This window comes from Hoplias malabaricus, chromosome 14, assembly GCF_029633855.1.
Source record: "Hoplias malabaricus isolate fHopMal1 chromosome 14, fHopMal1.hap1, whole genome shotgun sequence".
In the NCBI taxonomy this organism is placed as follows: domain Eukaryota; kingdom Metazoa; phylum Chordata; class Actinopteri; order Characiformes; family Erythrinidae; genus Hoplias; species Hoplias malabaricus.
In genome coordinates, this window is record NC_089813.1 from 22680400 (window position 1) to 22693505 (window position 13106).

Sequence of the window (13106 nt, forward strand, 5' to 3'; positions counted from 1 at the left end):
CTACAGCAACTCGAGAAGTAGTTACTGACCTCCAGGCCCACCTAGCCTATACCTTAGGTAGCGCCATCCCAATTTATGTTAATCCTCAAGACCGAGAATTAGCATTCATTATTAACCTTCCCATAATGGCGCCTGAAAACATATACCGTTTGAAAGATGTTGTCAACGTTGGTTTCTGGCAAGATTCTGCCTACGTTCGTGTGAAAACAACATCTCTTGTGGCATACCAAGACGATAACCCTGACCTATATCTGGTACCCAATTTGCTTATGTGCACACTCACTAAAGACATTCACTACTTGTGCCCTAGCAAACCTTTCATTCGTGACAGCGCAAATGGGATCTGTGGCCTTAAGCCTATGATGAGTAATACTCAATGCCCGGTAGTCGTCACACCCCGACGTTTGGTAACCAGTACTCAAGCTGAAATTGTTGGAAATCGTTGGTTGGTTAACACCCCCTTTAGAGAGGCCCTACTAACCTATGATCAACATGACACCTCAGAAAGGGTACTCCTTCCTAGCCGAACCTTCTGGGTAGACGTCCCCGTAAACGCAATCTTACATGTAGGAGACCTGGCCCTGTATAACCTAAACCCTGACCAATATGAGAGCGACATAGAAATCTCAGAGTTCTTCTCCAAACACACCATCGAGCTAGATACTAAAACACTAACTCGCCTAGAATATGAGGGAACCCAAGTCATTGACCTAACCCCCATAGATAACACTCTTAGAGAACTGTCGTCTCAACCCCTATGGCCAGTTCAGCCTGTCACCTATGCATGGTCCACCCCGGACACCTTACTAGTTACCCTGGTAGGATTAGGATATCTTTTGACCTTTGGTATAGCTTGGTTCTATTTCAAACGCACTCGAGCCCTCCAGAGCAGGTTAGAAACTTGGTCCAATAAAATGGTTAAATTCGTTAGACATAAAAGAGCCCAGAGAGGTGAACCCCCTAGTTTTAGATATGAAGCCGAAGGCCATGTCGAAGAATCAGCTCTCGAGGTTGCGTTTGAACAAGACCTACCCCTAAATAATTAGGATCCCTTCAGCATGCAAACATACACATTCCATATACACCCATACACTAATAGGAATACATCAGCTCTGGAAATGTGTTTGAATATGCTTGCTGATCTCACCTTCCTCCACAGCAAAGGTTCTTTTCAGCTCCATGATCCCTGACGAACCATAAAACTGAAAAGAAAGGGGGGAATGTAGTGGAGTATGGACCGAATATGAATAACGGATGAAAAATTAAAATGAAAAATGAAGAAATGAAAAGTTTTGAATTAAAACTTTTCCAGTCTGAAGGGGACCTTTGGTCTGAATCCAACATTCCACAAACCGCAGGGGGCAAAGACCCCGCAACACGCACACACCTAACATCAAAGACTGGAGAAGAACACTTTCAAGTGACACATGGCCCCAACACCCCCTTTTCTCTTTTAACTAGCAGGAACAAAGAAGAGAGCTTTTACGGCCCGTTTTTATGACAATGGCACCTAAATGTCTCTCCTTATCTCGAGCCCACTAAACAGGGCCAGCAAATGTTTAAACCAAAAGTGACCTCGGTTGAATCCCCGTGAATCACCCATCAACAACGTGGACCAACAGCGACCCCAAATGGACACTGGCGAAACCACGCCTCGCTCGGGGTCATCTAAACAATAACGAAAAATAATCAAACTCTGATTATGTGTGTATAAACAAATGTATTAATGTCACTTTCTGTACCCTCAGATGAATGCCTACCTCCTAATGAAATGTTGTATATTGTTGATTGTTTCTATCATGAAAAGAAGTTCTACCTCTGAATAAGAGAAAACGGATTAATATTTTTTTTCCAGCGTATCATCATGAATTGGACGTAAAACAACGTACTAAAGATGAAACCTTATGTAACTGTTTGATATTAATAACCCAGTATACTCATTGTTGTATGTTACTAATACGAATAGGAAATTTCGATACGGGAAATGTCTATCTTATTACTTATTGTTTAAAAGATCTTTGATCCAGCCTTCCCTCTTTTCTGTCTCATGAAGTCAGTCACGTGAGCCTGAACTCGCGTCCAATCAGAAAAGAACGCCTCCCATTAGGGCGTGACCGTGCTGACTTTGAAAAACAGCAGCTCGACTGCTCACAGTTCAGTTACGAGAGCTCGACAGCAGTTACGAGAGTTCAGTCCCGAGAGCTCGACAGAAGTAACGGACCACGAAAGAAAGCGGAAAAGAGAGGACGCCGACGACAACAACAACGAGAAGATCCGAGAAACTTTGAAACAACAAAGAAACGCTCTCTTCTCCACGCCGACAACGAAACAAAGAAAATTCTCAGACTTCAGAAAAAGCTCACAAGAGACGTCTTGACTTAGCTGATCGTATGAAGTTTTAATAATGCGTCGAGCGTTTTGAATATCTCTTTTCCTTTAATCTTGTTTATGTTTTATTACCCATCGAAGTGTGATCTCACGAGTGATCAAAACATTACTCCTGGAAAACTGAACAACGAGACGAGCTAATACTCGGAGAAAGCCGCTCCATTCCGGTGGAAACCAGCCACGCCTGTGAAACTCTAAAAGAGGGGAAACCTCGATCGACGCAGCTCTGCCTGAAAGCCGAGAGCTTCCAACTCAACAGGAAAGAAATCTCCTCCACAAGCGGGCCTGTCTCTCACCACGTGGGAACGACGAGAACAACCCCAGAACTCGAAGATTAAACAGCAGGACGCGACGGCTCGGTGAAACGGCGAACGAGTAAGCTAGCGTATTTAACACCTTTTCCAGGAGCTAATGTCTAAGTAAACCCTCTTTATAATTTATCATTTATTAACCTTAGTTGGCAACAATTTAATCACAAGACAGCAGCGCCTAGCCCACCTTAAGGTCAAAATCGGGTTTCCCTGCGGTGATAACGTGAGATTATAAGGCTAAGCTATGTTAATTAAATATCTTCTCTTTATTAATAAAACTCTCATTATTTGAAATCACAGTGTTTGCAATTTGTTCATTATTTTCCTGAAAATCCTGACGTACTCATTTAGCATGATTATTATTCATTCTCAAACTAATTATTAATGTTTTAATTGCCTAAGCCAATTATAAATTTTAATTAATATCATTAAGTCAAATATCAGAGATTGGAGGAGTTTGAATAAGGTCAACGCTATAAAACAAATTATAAATTAATATATATATGTTACACTACAAAAAGGTATATGCTACTGTTGTATATTGTGGTGAGCACCAGAAGAAGAAAGAGGCTTCTTAGCTTTTCTGCTATTCCTGTGTCCACCTGGTGATGCACCACAGAAACTGCAACTTTATTGACACATGCCAGGACACCCCACACACAGGAAAAATAGCCCAAGGTCATTAATTTTCATACCCATCTCGGTCATGGTGGCCACCCACAATAACAATACATAACTGACATCACAAACCAGAAACAACAGTAAGAGCACGTAAGAACGTTCGAGTCTCCGGGTGACTGTCTGTGAGGAGGAGTGTTCTCCCCGTGTCTGCATGGGTTTCCTCCGGGTGTTCTGGTTTCCTCCCACAGTCCAAAAACACATGTTGGTAGGTGGATTGGCGACGTCTGCGTTGCCCTGTGAAGGACTGGTGCCCCCTCCAGGGTGTGTTCCAGCCTTGCGCCCAATGATTCCAGGTAGGCTCTGGACCCACCACGACCCTGAACTGGATAAGTGGTTACAGATAATGAATGAATGAATCTAAGCATGAACAAAAACAGTCCCATGAGCCTCTGCTTCAGTGGCACCTACCATTGGCTGCCACAATATATTTAAATATGTCAGCAGTCTTACTGAAACTAAACATGTATTAAATTTTTTTTTCTTGATTATTTTTCAGCTCAAGGTCGATGGGCCCACTATTTAGTTAGACTATTTAGGTCTGTATATACAAATGGACTGCCATTATCACTCGAGACACGCTGTGGCAGGCCCCACCTGGGGATTATTTCCCTGAGGAATGCTCTAGCTAAAGCTTCGCCATCCTGGGTACCTGTGGGAAAAGCTTCAACCCATTTACTGAACAAGCATACACCGCTTCCCTTCTGCTGGTGTTAGTTCCACAAAATTAATCTGACAATGTTGGAAGGGCTTTGTCGCTGGGGGGGGTGACCTACAGGTTGTTGCAACAGGGGTTGTGTGTGCCTATGTGTGTTTGCGCACATGTGAGGCATGCTGAACAAAAATTTTGGGTGAGTGTAGAGAGTCCAGGTGCATACCAATGTTTGGCAATCATCCCTATAAACCCCCCTTTGCTCATGTGAGATCTTCCATGAGTAATAGCAATCAGCCATTTCATGTATGTTTTTGGGAGACATGGTCTGTTCGTAGTGTAGTGGAAATAGTTATGCACACGTTGCGGTGGCATAAGCACTACATAGCAGAGTCATTCATTCATTCATTCATTATCTGTATCCGCTTATCCAATTCAGGGTCACGGTGGGTCCAGAGCCTACCTGGAATCATTGGGCGCAAGGTGGGGAATACACCCTGGAGGGGGCGCCAGTCTTTCACAGGGCAACACAGACACACACACACGGACACTTTGGGGTCACCAATCCACCTACCAACATGTGTTTTTGGACCGTGGGAGGAAACCGGAGCACCCGGAGGAAACCCATGCGGACACGGGGAGAACATAACCAACTCCTCACAGTCACCCAGAGTGGGAATCAAACCCACAACCTCCAGGTCCCTGGAGCTGTGTGACTGCGACACTACCTGCTGCGCCACCGTGCCGCCCGTCATAGCGGAGTCAATGATAATTAATTATTATTTGATTAATAATTAATTATTTAATTCATTTTGCTAAACTCCATGTTTGGGAGCCATTAAAGAATGACATGTAGGTCATCATGTTAGATGACTTTTCATATTATATAGCAGAATCAGCTAGAATTAATTATTATTAATGAATTATGCTCATTGACCCGCCGTAGGTTCTTGACTCTGAAATTGAATCTGAACTAGAAGTAATAATTCTATACAAGAAAGGTGCGCCCACAAAGATATAACCAAGGATTGGTTATATCACACATCTGATTTATTAATTGTAATATCAAATAATGAATATTGATTATACATTCATATAATGAAATGGATTACAGTGATACATGAGGGAACAGGGAAATTAATATATGAGGGAATTTCTCTATGATAATTCTAGGAAAGGCTATTGTTTATCCCAGCAAGCATTCAGCACCAACCCTGAGCAATGAAAGAAATGAGACCATGTGACCTTATGTATCCATGGAGATGGAGACTGGAGATAGCTGGGATCATGTCGCTGACGCGCTGTGCTGTCTGGCGAGGGCTTTCTGGAGAACTGCAGGCGCGTGCGTTCCTTTTCTCCCAAGATTTTCAGATACGGCGACCCCTCCATCGGAGCTGGTGGCGTTCTGAATTTCTCTGTATGGTTTCTCCATCATCGCTGATCTGCCGCCTTGTGAGAGACCGTCCAAGCAGGTCTCTCCTGGGCCTCATCTCAGAAGATCATTCTGAGGGTGCGTGTGGCCTTCTTCTTCGTTGCTGGTCCGGAAGCTTTCTCGTCCCTTGGAGGGTCAGAGGTCTAAGGTTTCCTTCATGCTCTGGGTGTGGCATTGAATTTTTGCTAGAGTTAAACTATAGCTTTTCTTAATCTATAGTTTTCTATCTGGACCACGCTTGAGGGGTCCAAGACTGTTTAAGAAAGCCATGAGTCTGACGCCTGCAGAGTAATTTCAAAACCAGTCATTTTCCTCTTTAGCCTTGAAAAAGTCTAAAAGAGAAAAAGTGTGAAGTGAATTGAAGAAGCCCCAAGTGTCTGATGCCTGGAAGTGAAGAGTAGAGAAACAGAGAGAAGAAGGGTGTGTTATTTGGTGCCACTAGGTTTTAACCAGAGTTTAGAAGACCCGCCTTTAATACCGATTGGATAATATTGGAGCCAAAAAATTAAATTTATGACCCTTGATAAGACAAAGACTTGAAGACCATCTCCTTTGAATGACTACCCCAAGATTTGAATCATACTTTTGCAATATAAAGGATTATATGTAAACACAAAGACATAATTAATAAACACATAACACACATAGCATGTGGCTACCTTGGTTCTACATAAATTCATATAAAACAAAAATGACTTTAAACACATGTAAATGAATCCCACCCATTTTGATTATCCAAATGGAATTAATTTCAAACAATTGTGCACATATGTAACTTCAAATTGTTTTAAACCAATGGAAATTAATGTTTAATTCTATAGTTTGAAAAGTTCTCCATTAAGTAGCTTTATACAGAGCATAACTGATCCTCAGGACTGTCTCTCTGCATTCTGCATTTGAGAAGAGTTGCATGATCCTCCAAAGCCCTGTCATAAACTTTCCTTAAAAGGGCCTATAGTGTCAGTTTTATGACTCTCTGACACAGACCTTCAGGCACCAATTTGGGGCCAGTTCTTTCTGAAAAGCTTATTTCAAATTCCAATCTTGGCTTGTGTGGCTCGGAGATGTCTGTGACCTAAGAGAGGTCCTGCAGCATAATAAGGTAACTTTGGCATACTAAGTCCCCAAAAAGTAAATCTTTTATTAAAATGAATAATCTGTTCATCTCCACTACAGTAGTAGTGTGGACCCATACATCATTTTGCTTAGTAGACCCCAATTTAGACCATTGAGCTCGTTCTGTTACGGAGGCGGTGGACTGAATATCCCGCAGGGTTGGTTTCTCTTGGTCTGTCACAGAAAATTGAACGGTGGCGACCGAGGTAGTGCAAGCTGTGTGTTTAGCTACATGGTTTGCAAAAGCATTTCCTTTGCAGACAAAATCATCTGCTGAGTTGTGTGCCGCACATTGCCGCATTGCCACTGCAGTCTGAGATGGTAGTAGTAAAGCAGAGAGTAGATCATTTATCAGTTTGTGATGTTTTATTTTTGCGCCTGAGCTTGTCCGAAAATTACGCTGTTTCCAAATGTACCCAAAGTCGCAAGTCACCCAGGCATATCTGGATGTATCGGTACACTAAAAAATGCATTTGCTAAATCTACTACTGTGAAGTGTGTGTGGTCTGTAGGTATTTGGGACAAAATAGTGTGGGGTTTTGGTACTTCGGGTGCTCAAGCTTGAACTGCAGCATTTACTGCCTGTAAATCCTGAACAAACCTCCACTCATCCCGACCGGGCTTTTTTTACAGGGAATATAAGTGTTCTAACTGGGGAGTTCGGACATGGAATAATTACCCCTGCTTTCAGTAGAGATTGAAAAACCGGCTTTATACCCTCTGGCTTCAGGTTTTAGAGGGTATTGGTGTTGTTAAGGCCTATAAGAGCTCTTTGGAGTGATTGTTACGGGTGCACCCCCTTTAATTAACCCCACATCATCCTTAGTTTTAGCCCACAGTGTTTCAGGGACCCCAGCTAGCTCCTCCTCAAAGGGGTGTTCCAGCTGAGGTGTCTGAATGTCTCATTGGTGTTCTGAAACCAGCTGCACTGCTCAGTGCACAAGCATAGTATAACGGGTGGTCTGCCCCACGCGGCTATACCGTTGTATACCAAACTGTCCACTTCGAAAGTTCCTGTTATGTCTAACCTATACTTTGAAAACTGAGGGGGAGAAATGTTTTCTACGTCAAGTTTGTCATGGAAATGATCACCTACTAATAAATGAGACTGAAAATTGTCTTTGAGTAACCTTTGCTGAGAGCAGCTAAAACCCTCTACTCTGCTCTGCCCCACTTTGCCGAGAACCGAGAACAAAAAACCTACTTTCTTAGCTAAGCCACCTATCAGGGAGAAAAAGATAACAGTTTCATACAGAAACAAAGTTCTATGAACCAGCTATCTTGTGCTTGTTAAAACAGAAAAAAATGTCCTTGATACATTTCAAATTTCCCTTCACACTCCATATGAGTGCTGTGGTTGATAGGGGATCTGTTCCCGATGTGAATCCCGATTTTTTCATAATCATAATCATCATCAATCATTTTTTCATAATTCATAATCAGGGCCTTGGCTAATATGTGAGGTGCAATGCAAATTACTCTTTTTCCACTGCAAAGGATTTGACACCATTTTCTCTGCTTCTGATAGAAAATGTCTTACAGTTTCTCCCTGTTCATCAACACTGTGCCACATGTAAACGTACCCTGGACACCATATTTTCTGAACACTTCTCTCACTACTCCCATTAATGCTTGAGATTTTCCCTCTTGTGTTTCACAATAAAAATCATTAGTTCTGATTACTGAATGGCCCGCCCTGCTATCTACCAAAAATCCCTCCTACAGTTAAAGTTATTTTAGGCATACTTAATGGGCATGTTGTAAGTTGTTGCACTAATGAAAAATAGGGGAGAAGAAGTGGGTACTTCCCTTTTCGCTGTGTTAGTGGGTCCTGTTTGTGATGCTTCTGGTGTGCTGGTCTCCTCGGCGGGGCAGCGTCAAGGTCAGGATTGGCAGCAACTGAGACACTGATTTAGTTTTTTCCCTCTTGCCTATTCTCTCTCTCTCTGTCTTTAAACTTGTTCAGATATTTCACACCGAGGCTCCCAGTATTCGGAAATCCGAAATGTTTTATCCACAATGGGACATACATTACACTATCAGTTCCATAATCCTGGCTTATCTGACTAAAAAGAGCCACAGTGTGAACCTTTTTTTTTTCTTTTTGTTAAAGCATAATTCTTTTGCTAATTGGGATCCCATCTTGTTCTCTCACTTGATTTAGTGACTCAAAAACTTAGCCCCAACAACCAAGTCTCACCTCCCTTTACCTACTAGCACTCTTCCCCATGGTAAGGACCTATTGCTCTAAAAATACGTCTACCAATAGAGGCCTCGCTTTGAGCAGGCTACTCTTTTACTACTGCACCGTCGAGCATCCTGCCCCGACTGCCACGCAGTTTGTTACACCATGCAACTAAACTTTATCCAGGGCTGAGCGCTTAAGGGAAGGTGGAGGGGAATATATTAAACTATAATTATTCTGAAATTAATGAGTCTGTCACTCACCACCAGTATTTGTAAATGAGGCTTGGACTGCGCGCAGAGGGCCAATCAGTGACACTCATCCCTGTGGCACTTCTCCCTTGCTCTGTGGGATTTTCCCCTGCCTTTGGGCCCAGTCTCTGCCGAAGAGCATCCTTGGTGTGTGTTCACTTCTCTCCCCTCTGCTGCAGTCCATCGCTCATCCTGTTCGTAACGCCAAAATGTGGTGGAAAATTGTGACAGAAATGAAAATCAGAATCTCTGAATCAGTATCAAAGTGAGTAACAAATTTATTGGAGTACGGAAATGCAATGCATAGATCCCTCTATTCTCCTTCTCCCCTGGAACAATTTCTCAAAAAGCCTTTATACCCCTAGCCCCTCCCTACTTATACAACTATCATTCTATTGTCTCATATGGCCTGAACAATGTTACATTACACAGGTGTTCACTCTGTTTCTAATTATCTCTGATATTCTGACACATTCCGCTCCCAGAGTCCCCTTCCAGACCGTTTCAACTAGCTTAAGTTATCTCAACTCAGTACAGAGAGGAAGGGAACTGAAGGTCAACCGTTATCTGACACACATGCACACATAAGCCTGCTGCCTTCACAGAGTTTTCAAGAAGGGAAAACAAAGTTAGTCACACAGGCTTTTGCTGATATAGATGAAACTAACAATCCTTTTAATTTATTATGAATCATTTCAATAAACAAATTCCATCACACTGTTTGTCACAGTTCAGCATTTTAGGAACATAGACAAACATTAATGGCCCCACTATGCATGAAAACAAAAAAAGAATGAAAATATTAACAAATATGATGAAGTTAACAGCTGCTAATAAGTTTTCTTAGCAATGTTCTTAGTGGGATGTTTTTTTTTCAATAATTCTCATTAATCATATAAGACAGTTTTACAGTTAACTATACAGGCAATTACATATTTTTTAAGACATTTTAATGTTTTTGCATTTAATTTTCAAAAATATTAATATGTGTACATACTCGGACCTGCATTAACCGTTTACTCGTTTTGAGGGTCCTTGCCGAGCTGTTGATTGATGTACATTTCATCCAATCACATGACGACATCAACCACAGGAAACCAGGGGAAGGGGGATTAGGATGGGGATGTATGATTAGGCTTCACAGCAGCCGCACATCAGTGACAGGTCCACACACACACACACACACACTTGAATCCTATCCACTTCTGGGTTTGAGTTTGTGGGTCAAAACATCAGGTTTGAGCCTTTCTGCGGAAGTGTGTTAACAAAAAATGTATGTAGAATGTGTGGATTCAAGATTAAAGAGGGGAGGTGTGCCTTCCAGTGCGTGAAGAATTCAGCATTACATTGCTGTGTGCCCCATTGTACAAATTCATTGCGTAGATGCTGCAACATGATGCTGGTACGTGCCCAGTGGCTAGCCAATATCCGCAGAGCCAACTTCAGCCCAACAAAAAACACACATATGTAGCAGGCATTTCCAGTAGGTCAGTGGTTCTCAAACTTTTTCATTCCACACTTCAGACGAAAGAGAATTTCCACACCCCATCTGTCCCATATCACCCCCAAAAAATGTAATAAAATAAACATGCATGTTTACAATTTAACTAAATAACATCAATTTCTCTCTAAATCAGTAGCTTAATACTATAACACCAGATACATTAATATCAGTGTTAAAAATACAGAAAATTGGCCTAATTAAACTGTGTTTCAGTTTCTCACTTTTCAATCTGTGCAAAAATTAGCAAAGGCAGGTGCAAGGAAGTAGGAGTGAGTTTGATATTGGTGGGGGACATATTTGCTGAGTCAAAGCCCCCCCCCCATACTCAAAATAGATAGCTATAAGCTGATTCCTATGTAAACAAGGCAGCAAAATACTGCATTTATAAAGATGTTGAAGAGCATTTGATTAACATTAATGTTAGAGAGTGAGTCTGAAGTAAAATTACTTAATTTAGTCCATAAAGACAAAAGATATCAATTCAGTGTTTATCACACTGTGTACCTATGGATTATTAAGCGAGTGTACAAAAGTGTTGAAGTAAACAGTCTGCATCATCTTTTTGGCTGAGCACTAGAGGCTCATACCTGTTATTTAAACACAACGACATCAAAATAGAATAATTTGCATTGAATCAAATTCCAGAGCTCTACATTTCACACAGTTGTCCTGTTTATAACATAGGAGTAATAGTACTAATCTAAAATGCAAGAGATGGCATCAAACAGACGCAATAAAGCTGTGACCCAAAAACACTATGCTGTAATGTTGGAAGAAGGAACAATCCAGAAGCATGGAGATTTGCAAAGTGCTCCTCAGAACGGGTTGACAGGCTTGTGTCAGTATTATATCTTATTAATCATGATGAAAACTGTATATTTATTTTACATACCTGTAAAAACAGCTGATCATGAGGCAATAAAACTGATAGTGACAGCTGTTCATTTTATGAATCCTTATAAGGTGTCTTATTTCTCATAGTCTTTGATTGACTTGCAATCATGCCTTGTGTGACATTCAGTTGTTCAATCCATCTAGTTCTTCACTGGACACTTCATTGCAAAAGAAGCAGTTTAGGAACTGACACGATTGACCACAGGTTTCCCCATTGAAAACTGTGTGATCACTGGGTCCATTTTACAGCTGTTACTTGTGATGATTCCTTCAGTGCTCACGTTGGCAATGACTGGGAAACCTGGAGAGGAGTGATTGGGACTTTGCCTGTGTCTCCACTACTGTTCTTAATATTCATGGACAGGGTGGCGAGGCGTAGCCTGGGACAGGAAGGCTTCCATGCCGGGAGGTGGCATCTCTGCTTTTTGCGGACGATGTTCTTCTGACTTCTTTGCATGGAGGCCTCCAGCATTCACTTGAATAGTTTGCAGCCGAGTGTGAATCACTCATAATGCAGATCAGCACCTCCAGTCTGAGGCCATGGTTATCTCCCAGAAACAGATGGCATGCTCCCTTCAGGTAGCGGGTGAGAACCTACCCCAAGTGAAGGAGTTCAAGTATCTCGAGTTCTTTTTCACGAGTGATGGGAAGAGGGATAGTGAGATTCAGATGTTAGGTGCAGTATCTGCAGGAATGCGGTCACTGTACCAGACCATCATGATGAAGAGACAGCTGAGCCATAAAGCAAAGCTCTCAATTTACTGTTCTGTCAACTTACCCACTCTCACCTATGGTCATGAGCTCTGGGTAATGACAGAAAGAACGAGATCACGGATACAAGTGTCCGAAATGAGCTTTCACAGATGAGTTGCTGGCTCAGAGAAGAGTCACTGTTCCTTTGCATTAAGAGGAGTCAGTTGAGGTGGTTCGGGTATCTGATGAGGATGCTCCTGGATGCCTCCCACTGGCACATCCAACTGAAAGGAGGCCCCGGGGTAGACCCAGGACACGCTGGAGGGATTTTAAATCCTGGCTGGCCTGGGAACAACTGGGGATCCCCCAAGAGGAGCTAGTAGTTGCGGGGGACAGAGATGTCTGGGCTGAAATGGATAAGCGGAAAAGATTATGATGATGATGATGATGATTTGGTGGGCAAAATGTTTGGAAAAGATTAGACTCCAAACCAGATCCCCCTAATTTATACAGAGGTCCTGACTCAAATTGTTACTATTCTGAATGCATGTGAAGCATCTGAGATATAACAATATTGTGCCATAATGGGAAATTCCTGTGAAAAAATACTGTGATATTCAAGATATTATGAACACATATTTCAAGCTGGTTTTTGCTTAACTCTGACAAAAAAAGTAAATTCTCTAATCTTAACGATGCAACAATTTTATTTTCCAAATCACAACACAATGATTTTGAAGTGGAATATAACCAAATTTGAAATGAGGCTAACTGAATGTATATATAGTAAAGTTAATAATATATTTTTAAAAAGCTAGCCCACACAGCAGTTTAGGCTGCTGAAGAGTAGCAAGCTGTAGCAAGTTATTTTTTTATATATATAAACTTGCATACACTAATACACTTTATGAAAATTTGCTTTACAAATTAGAAAATAATAATATTAAATTAAATGTTTGGAAATTGAGATTTTGCTGGATCTTGCCATAAAAGTTTTAGACT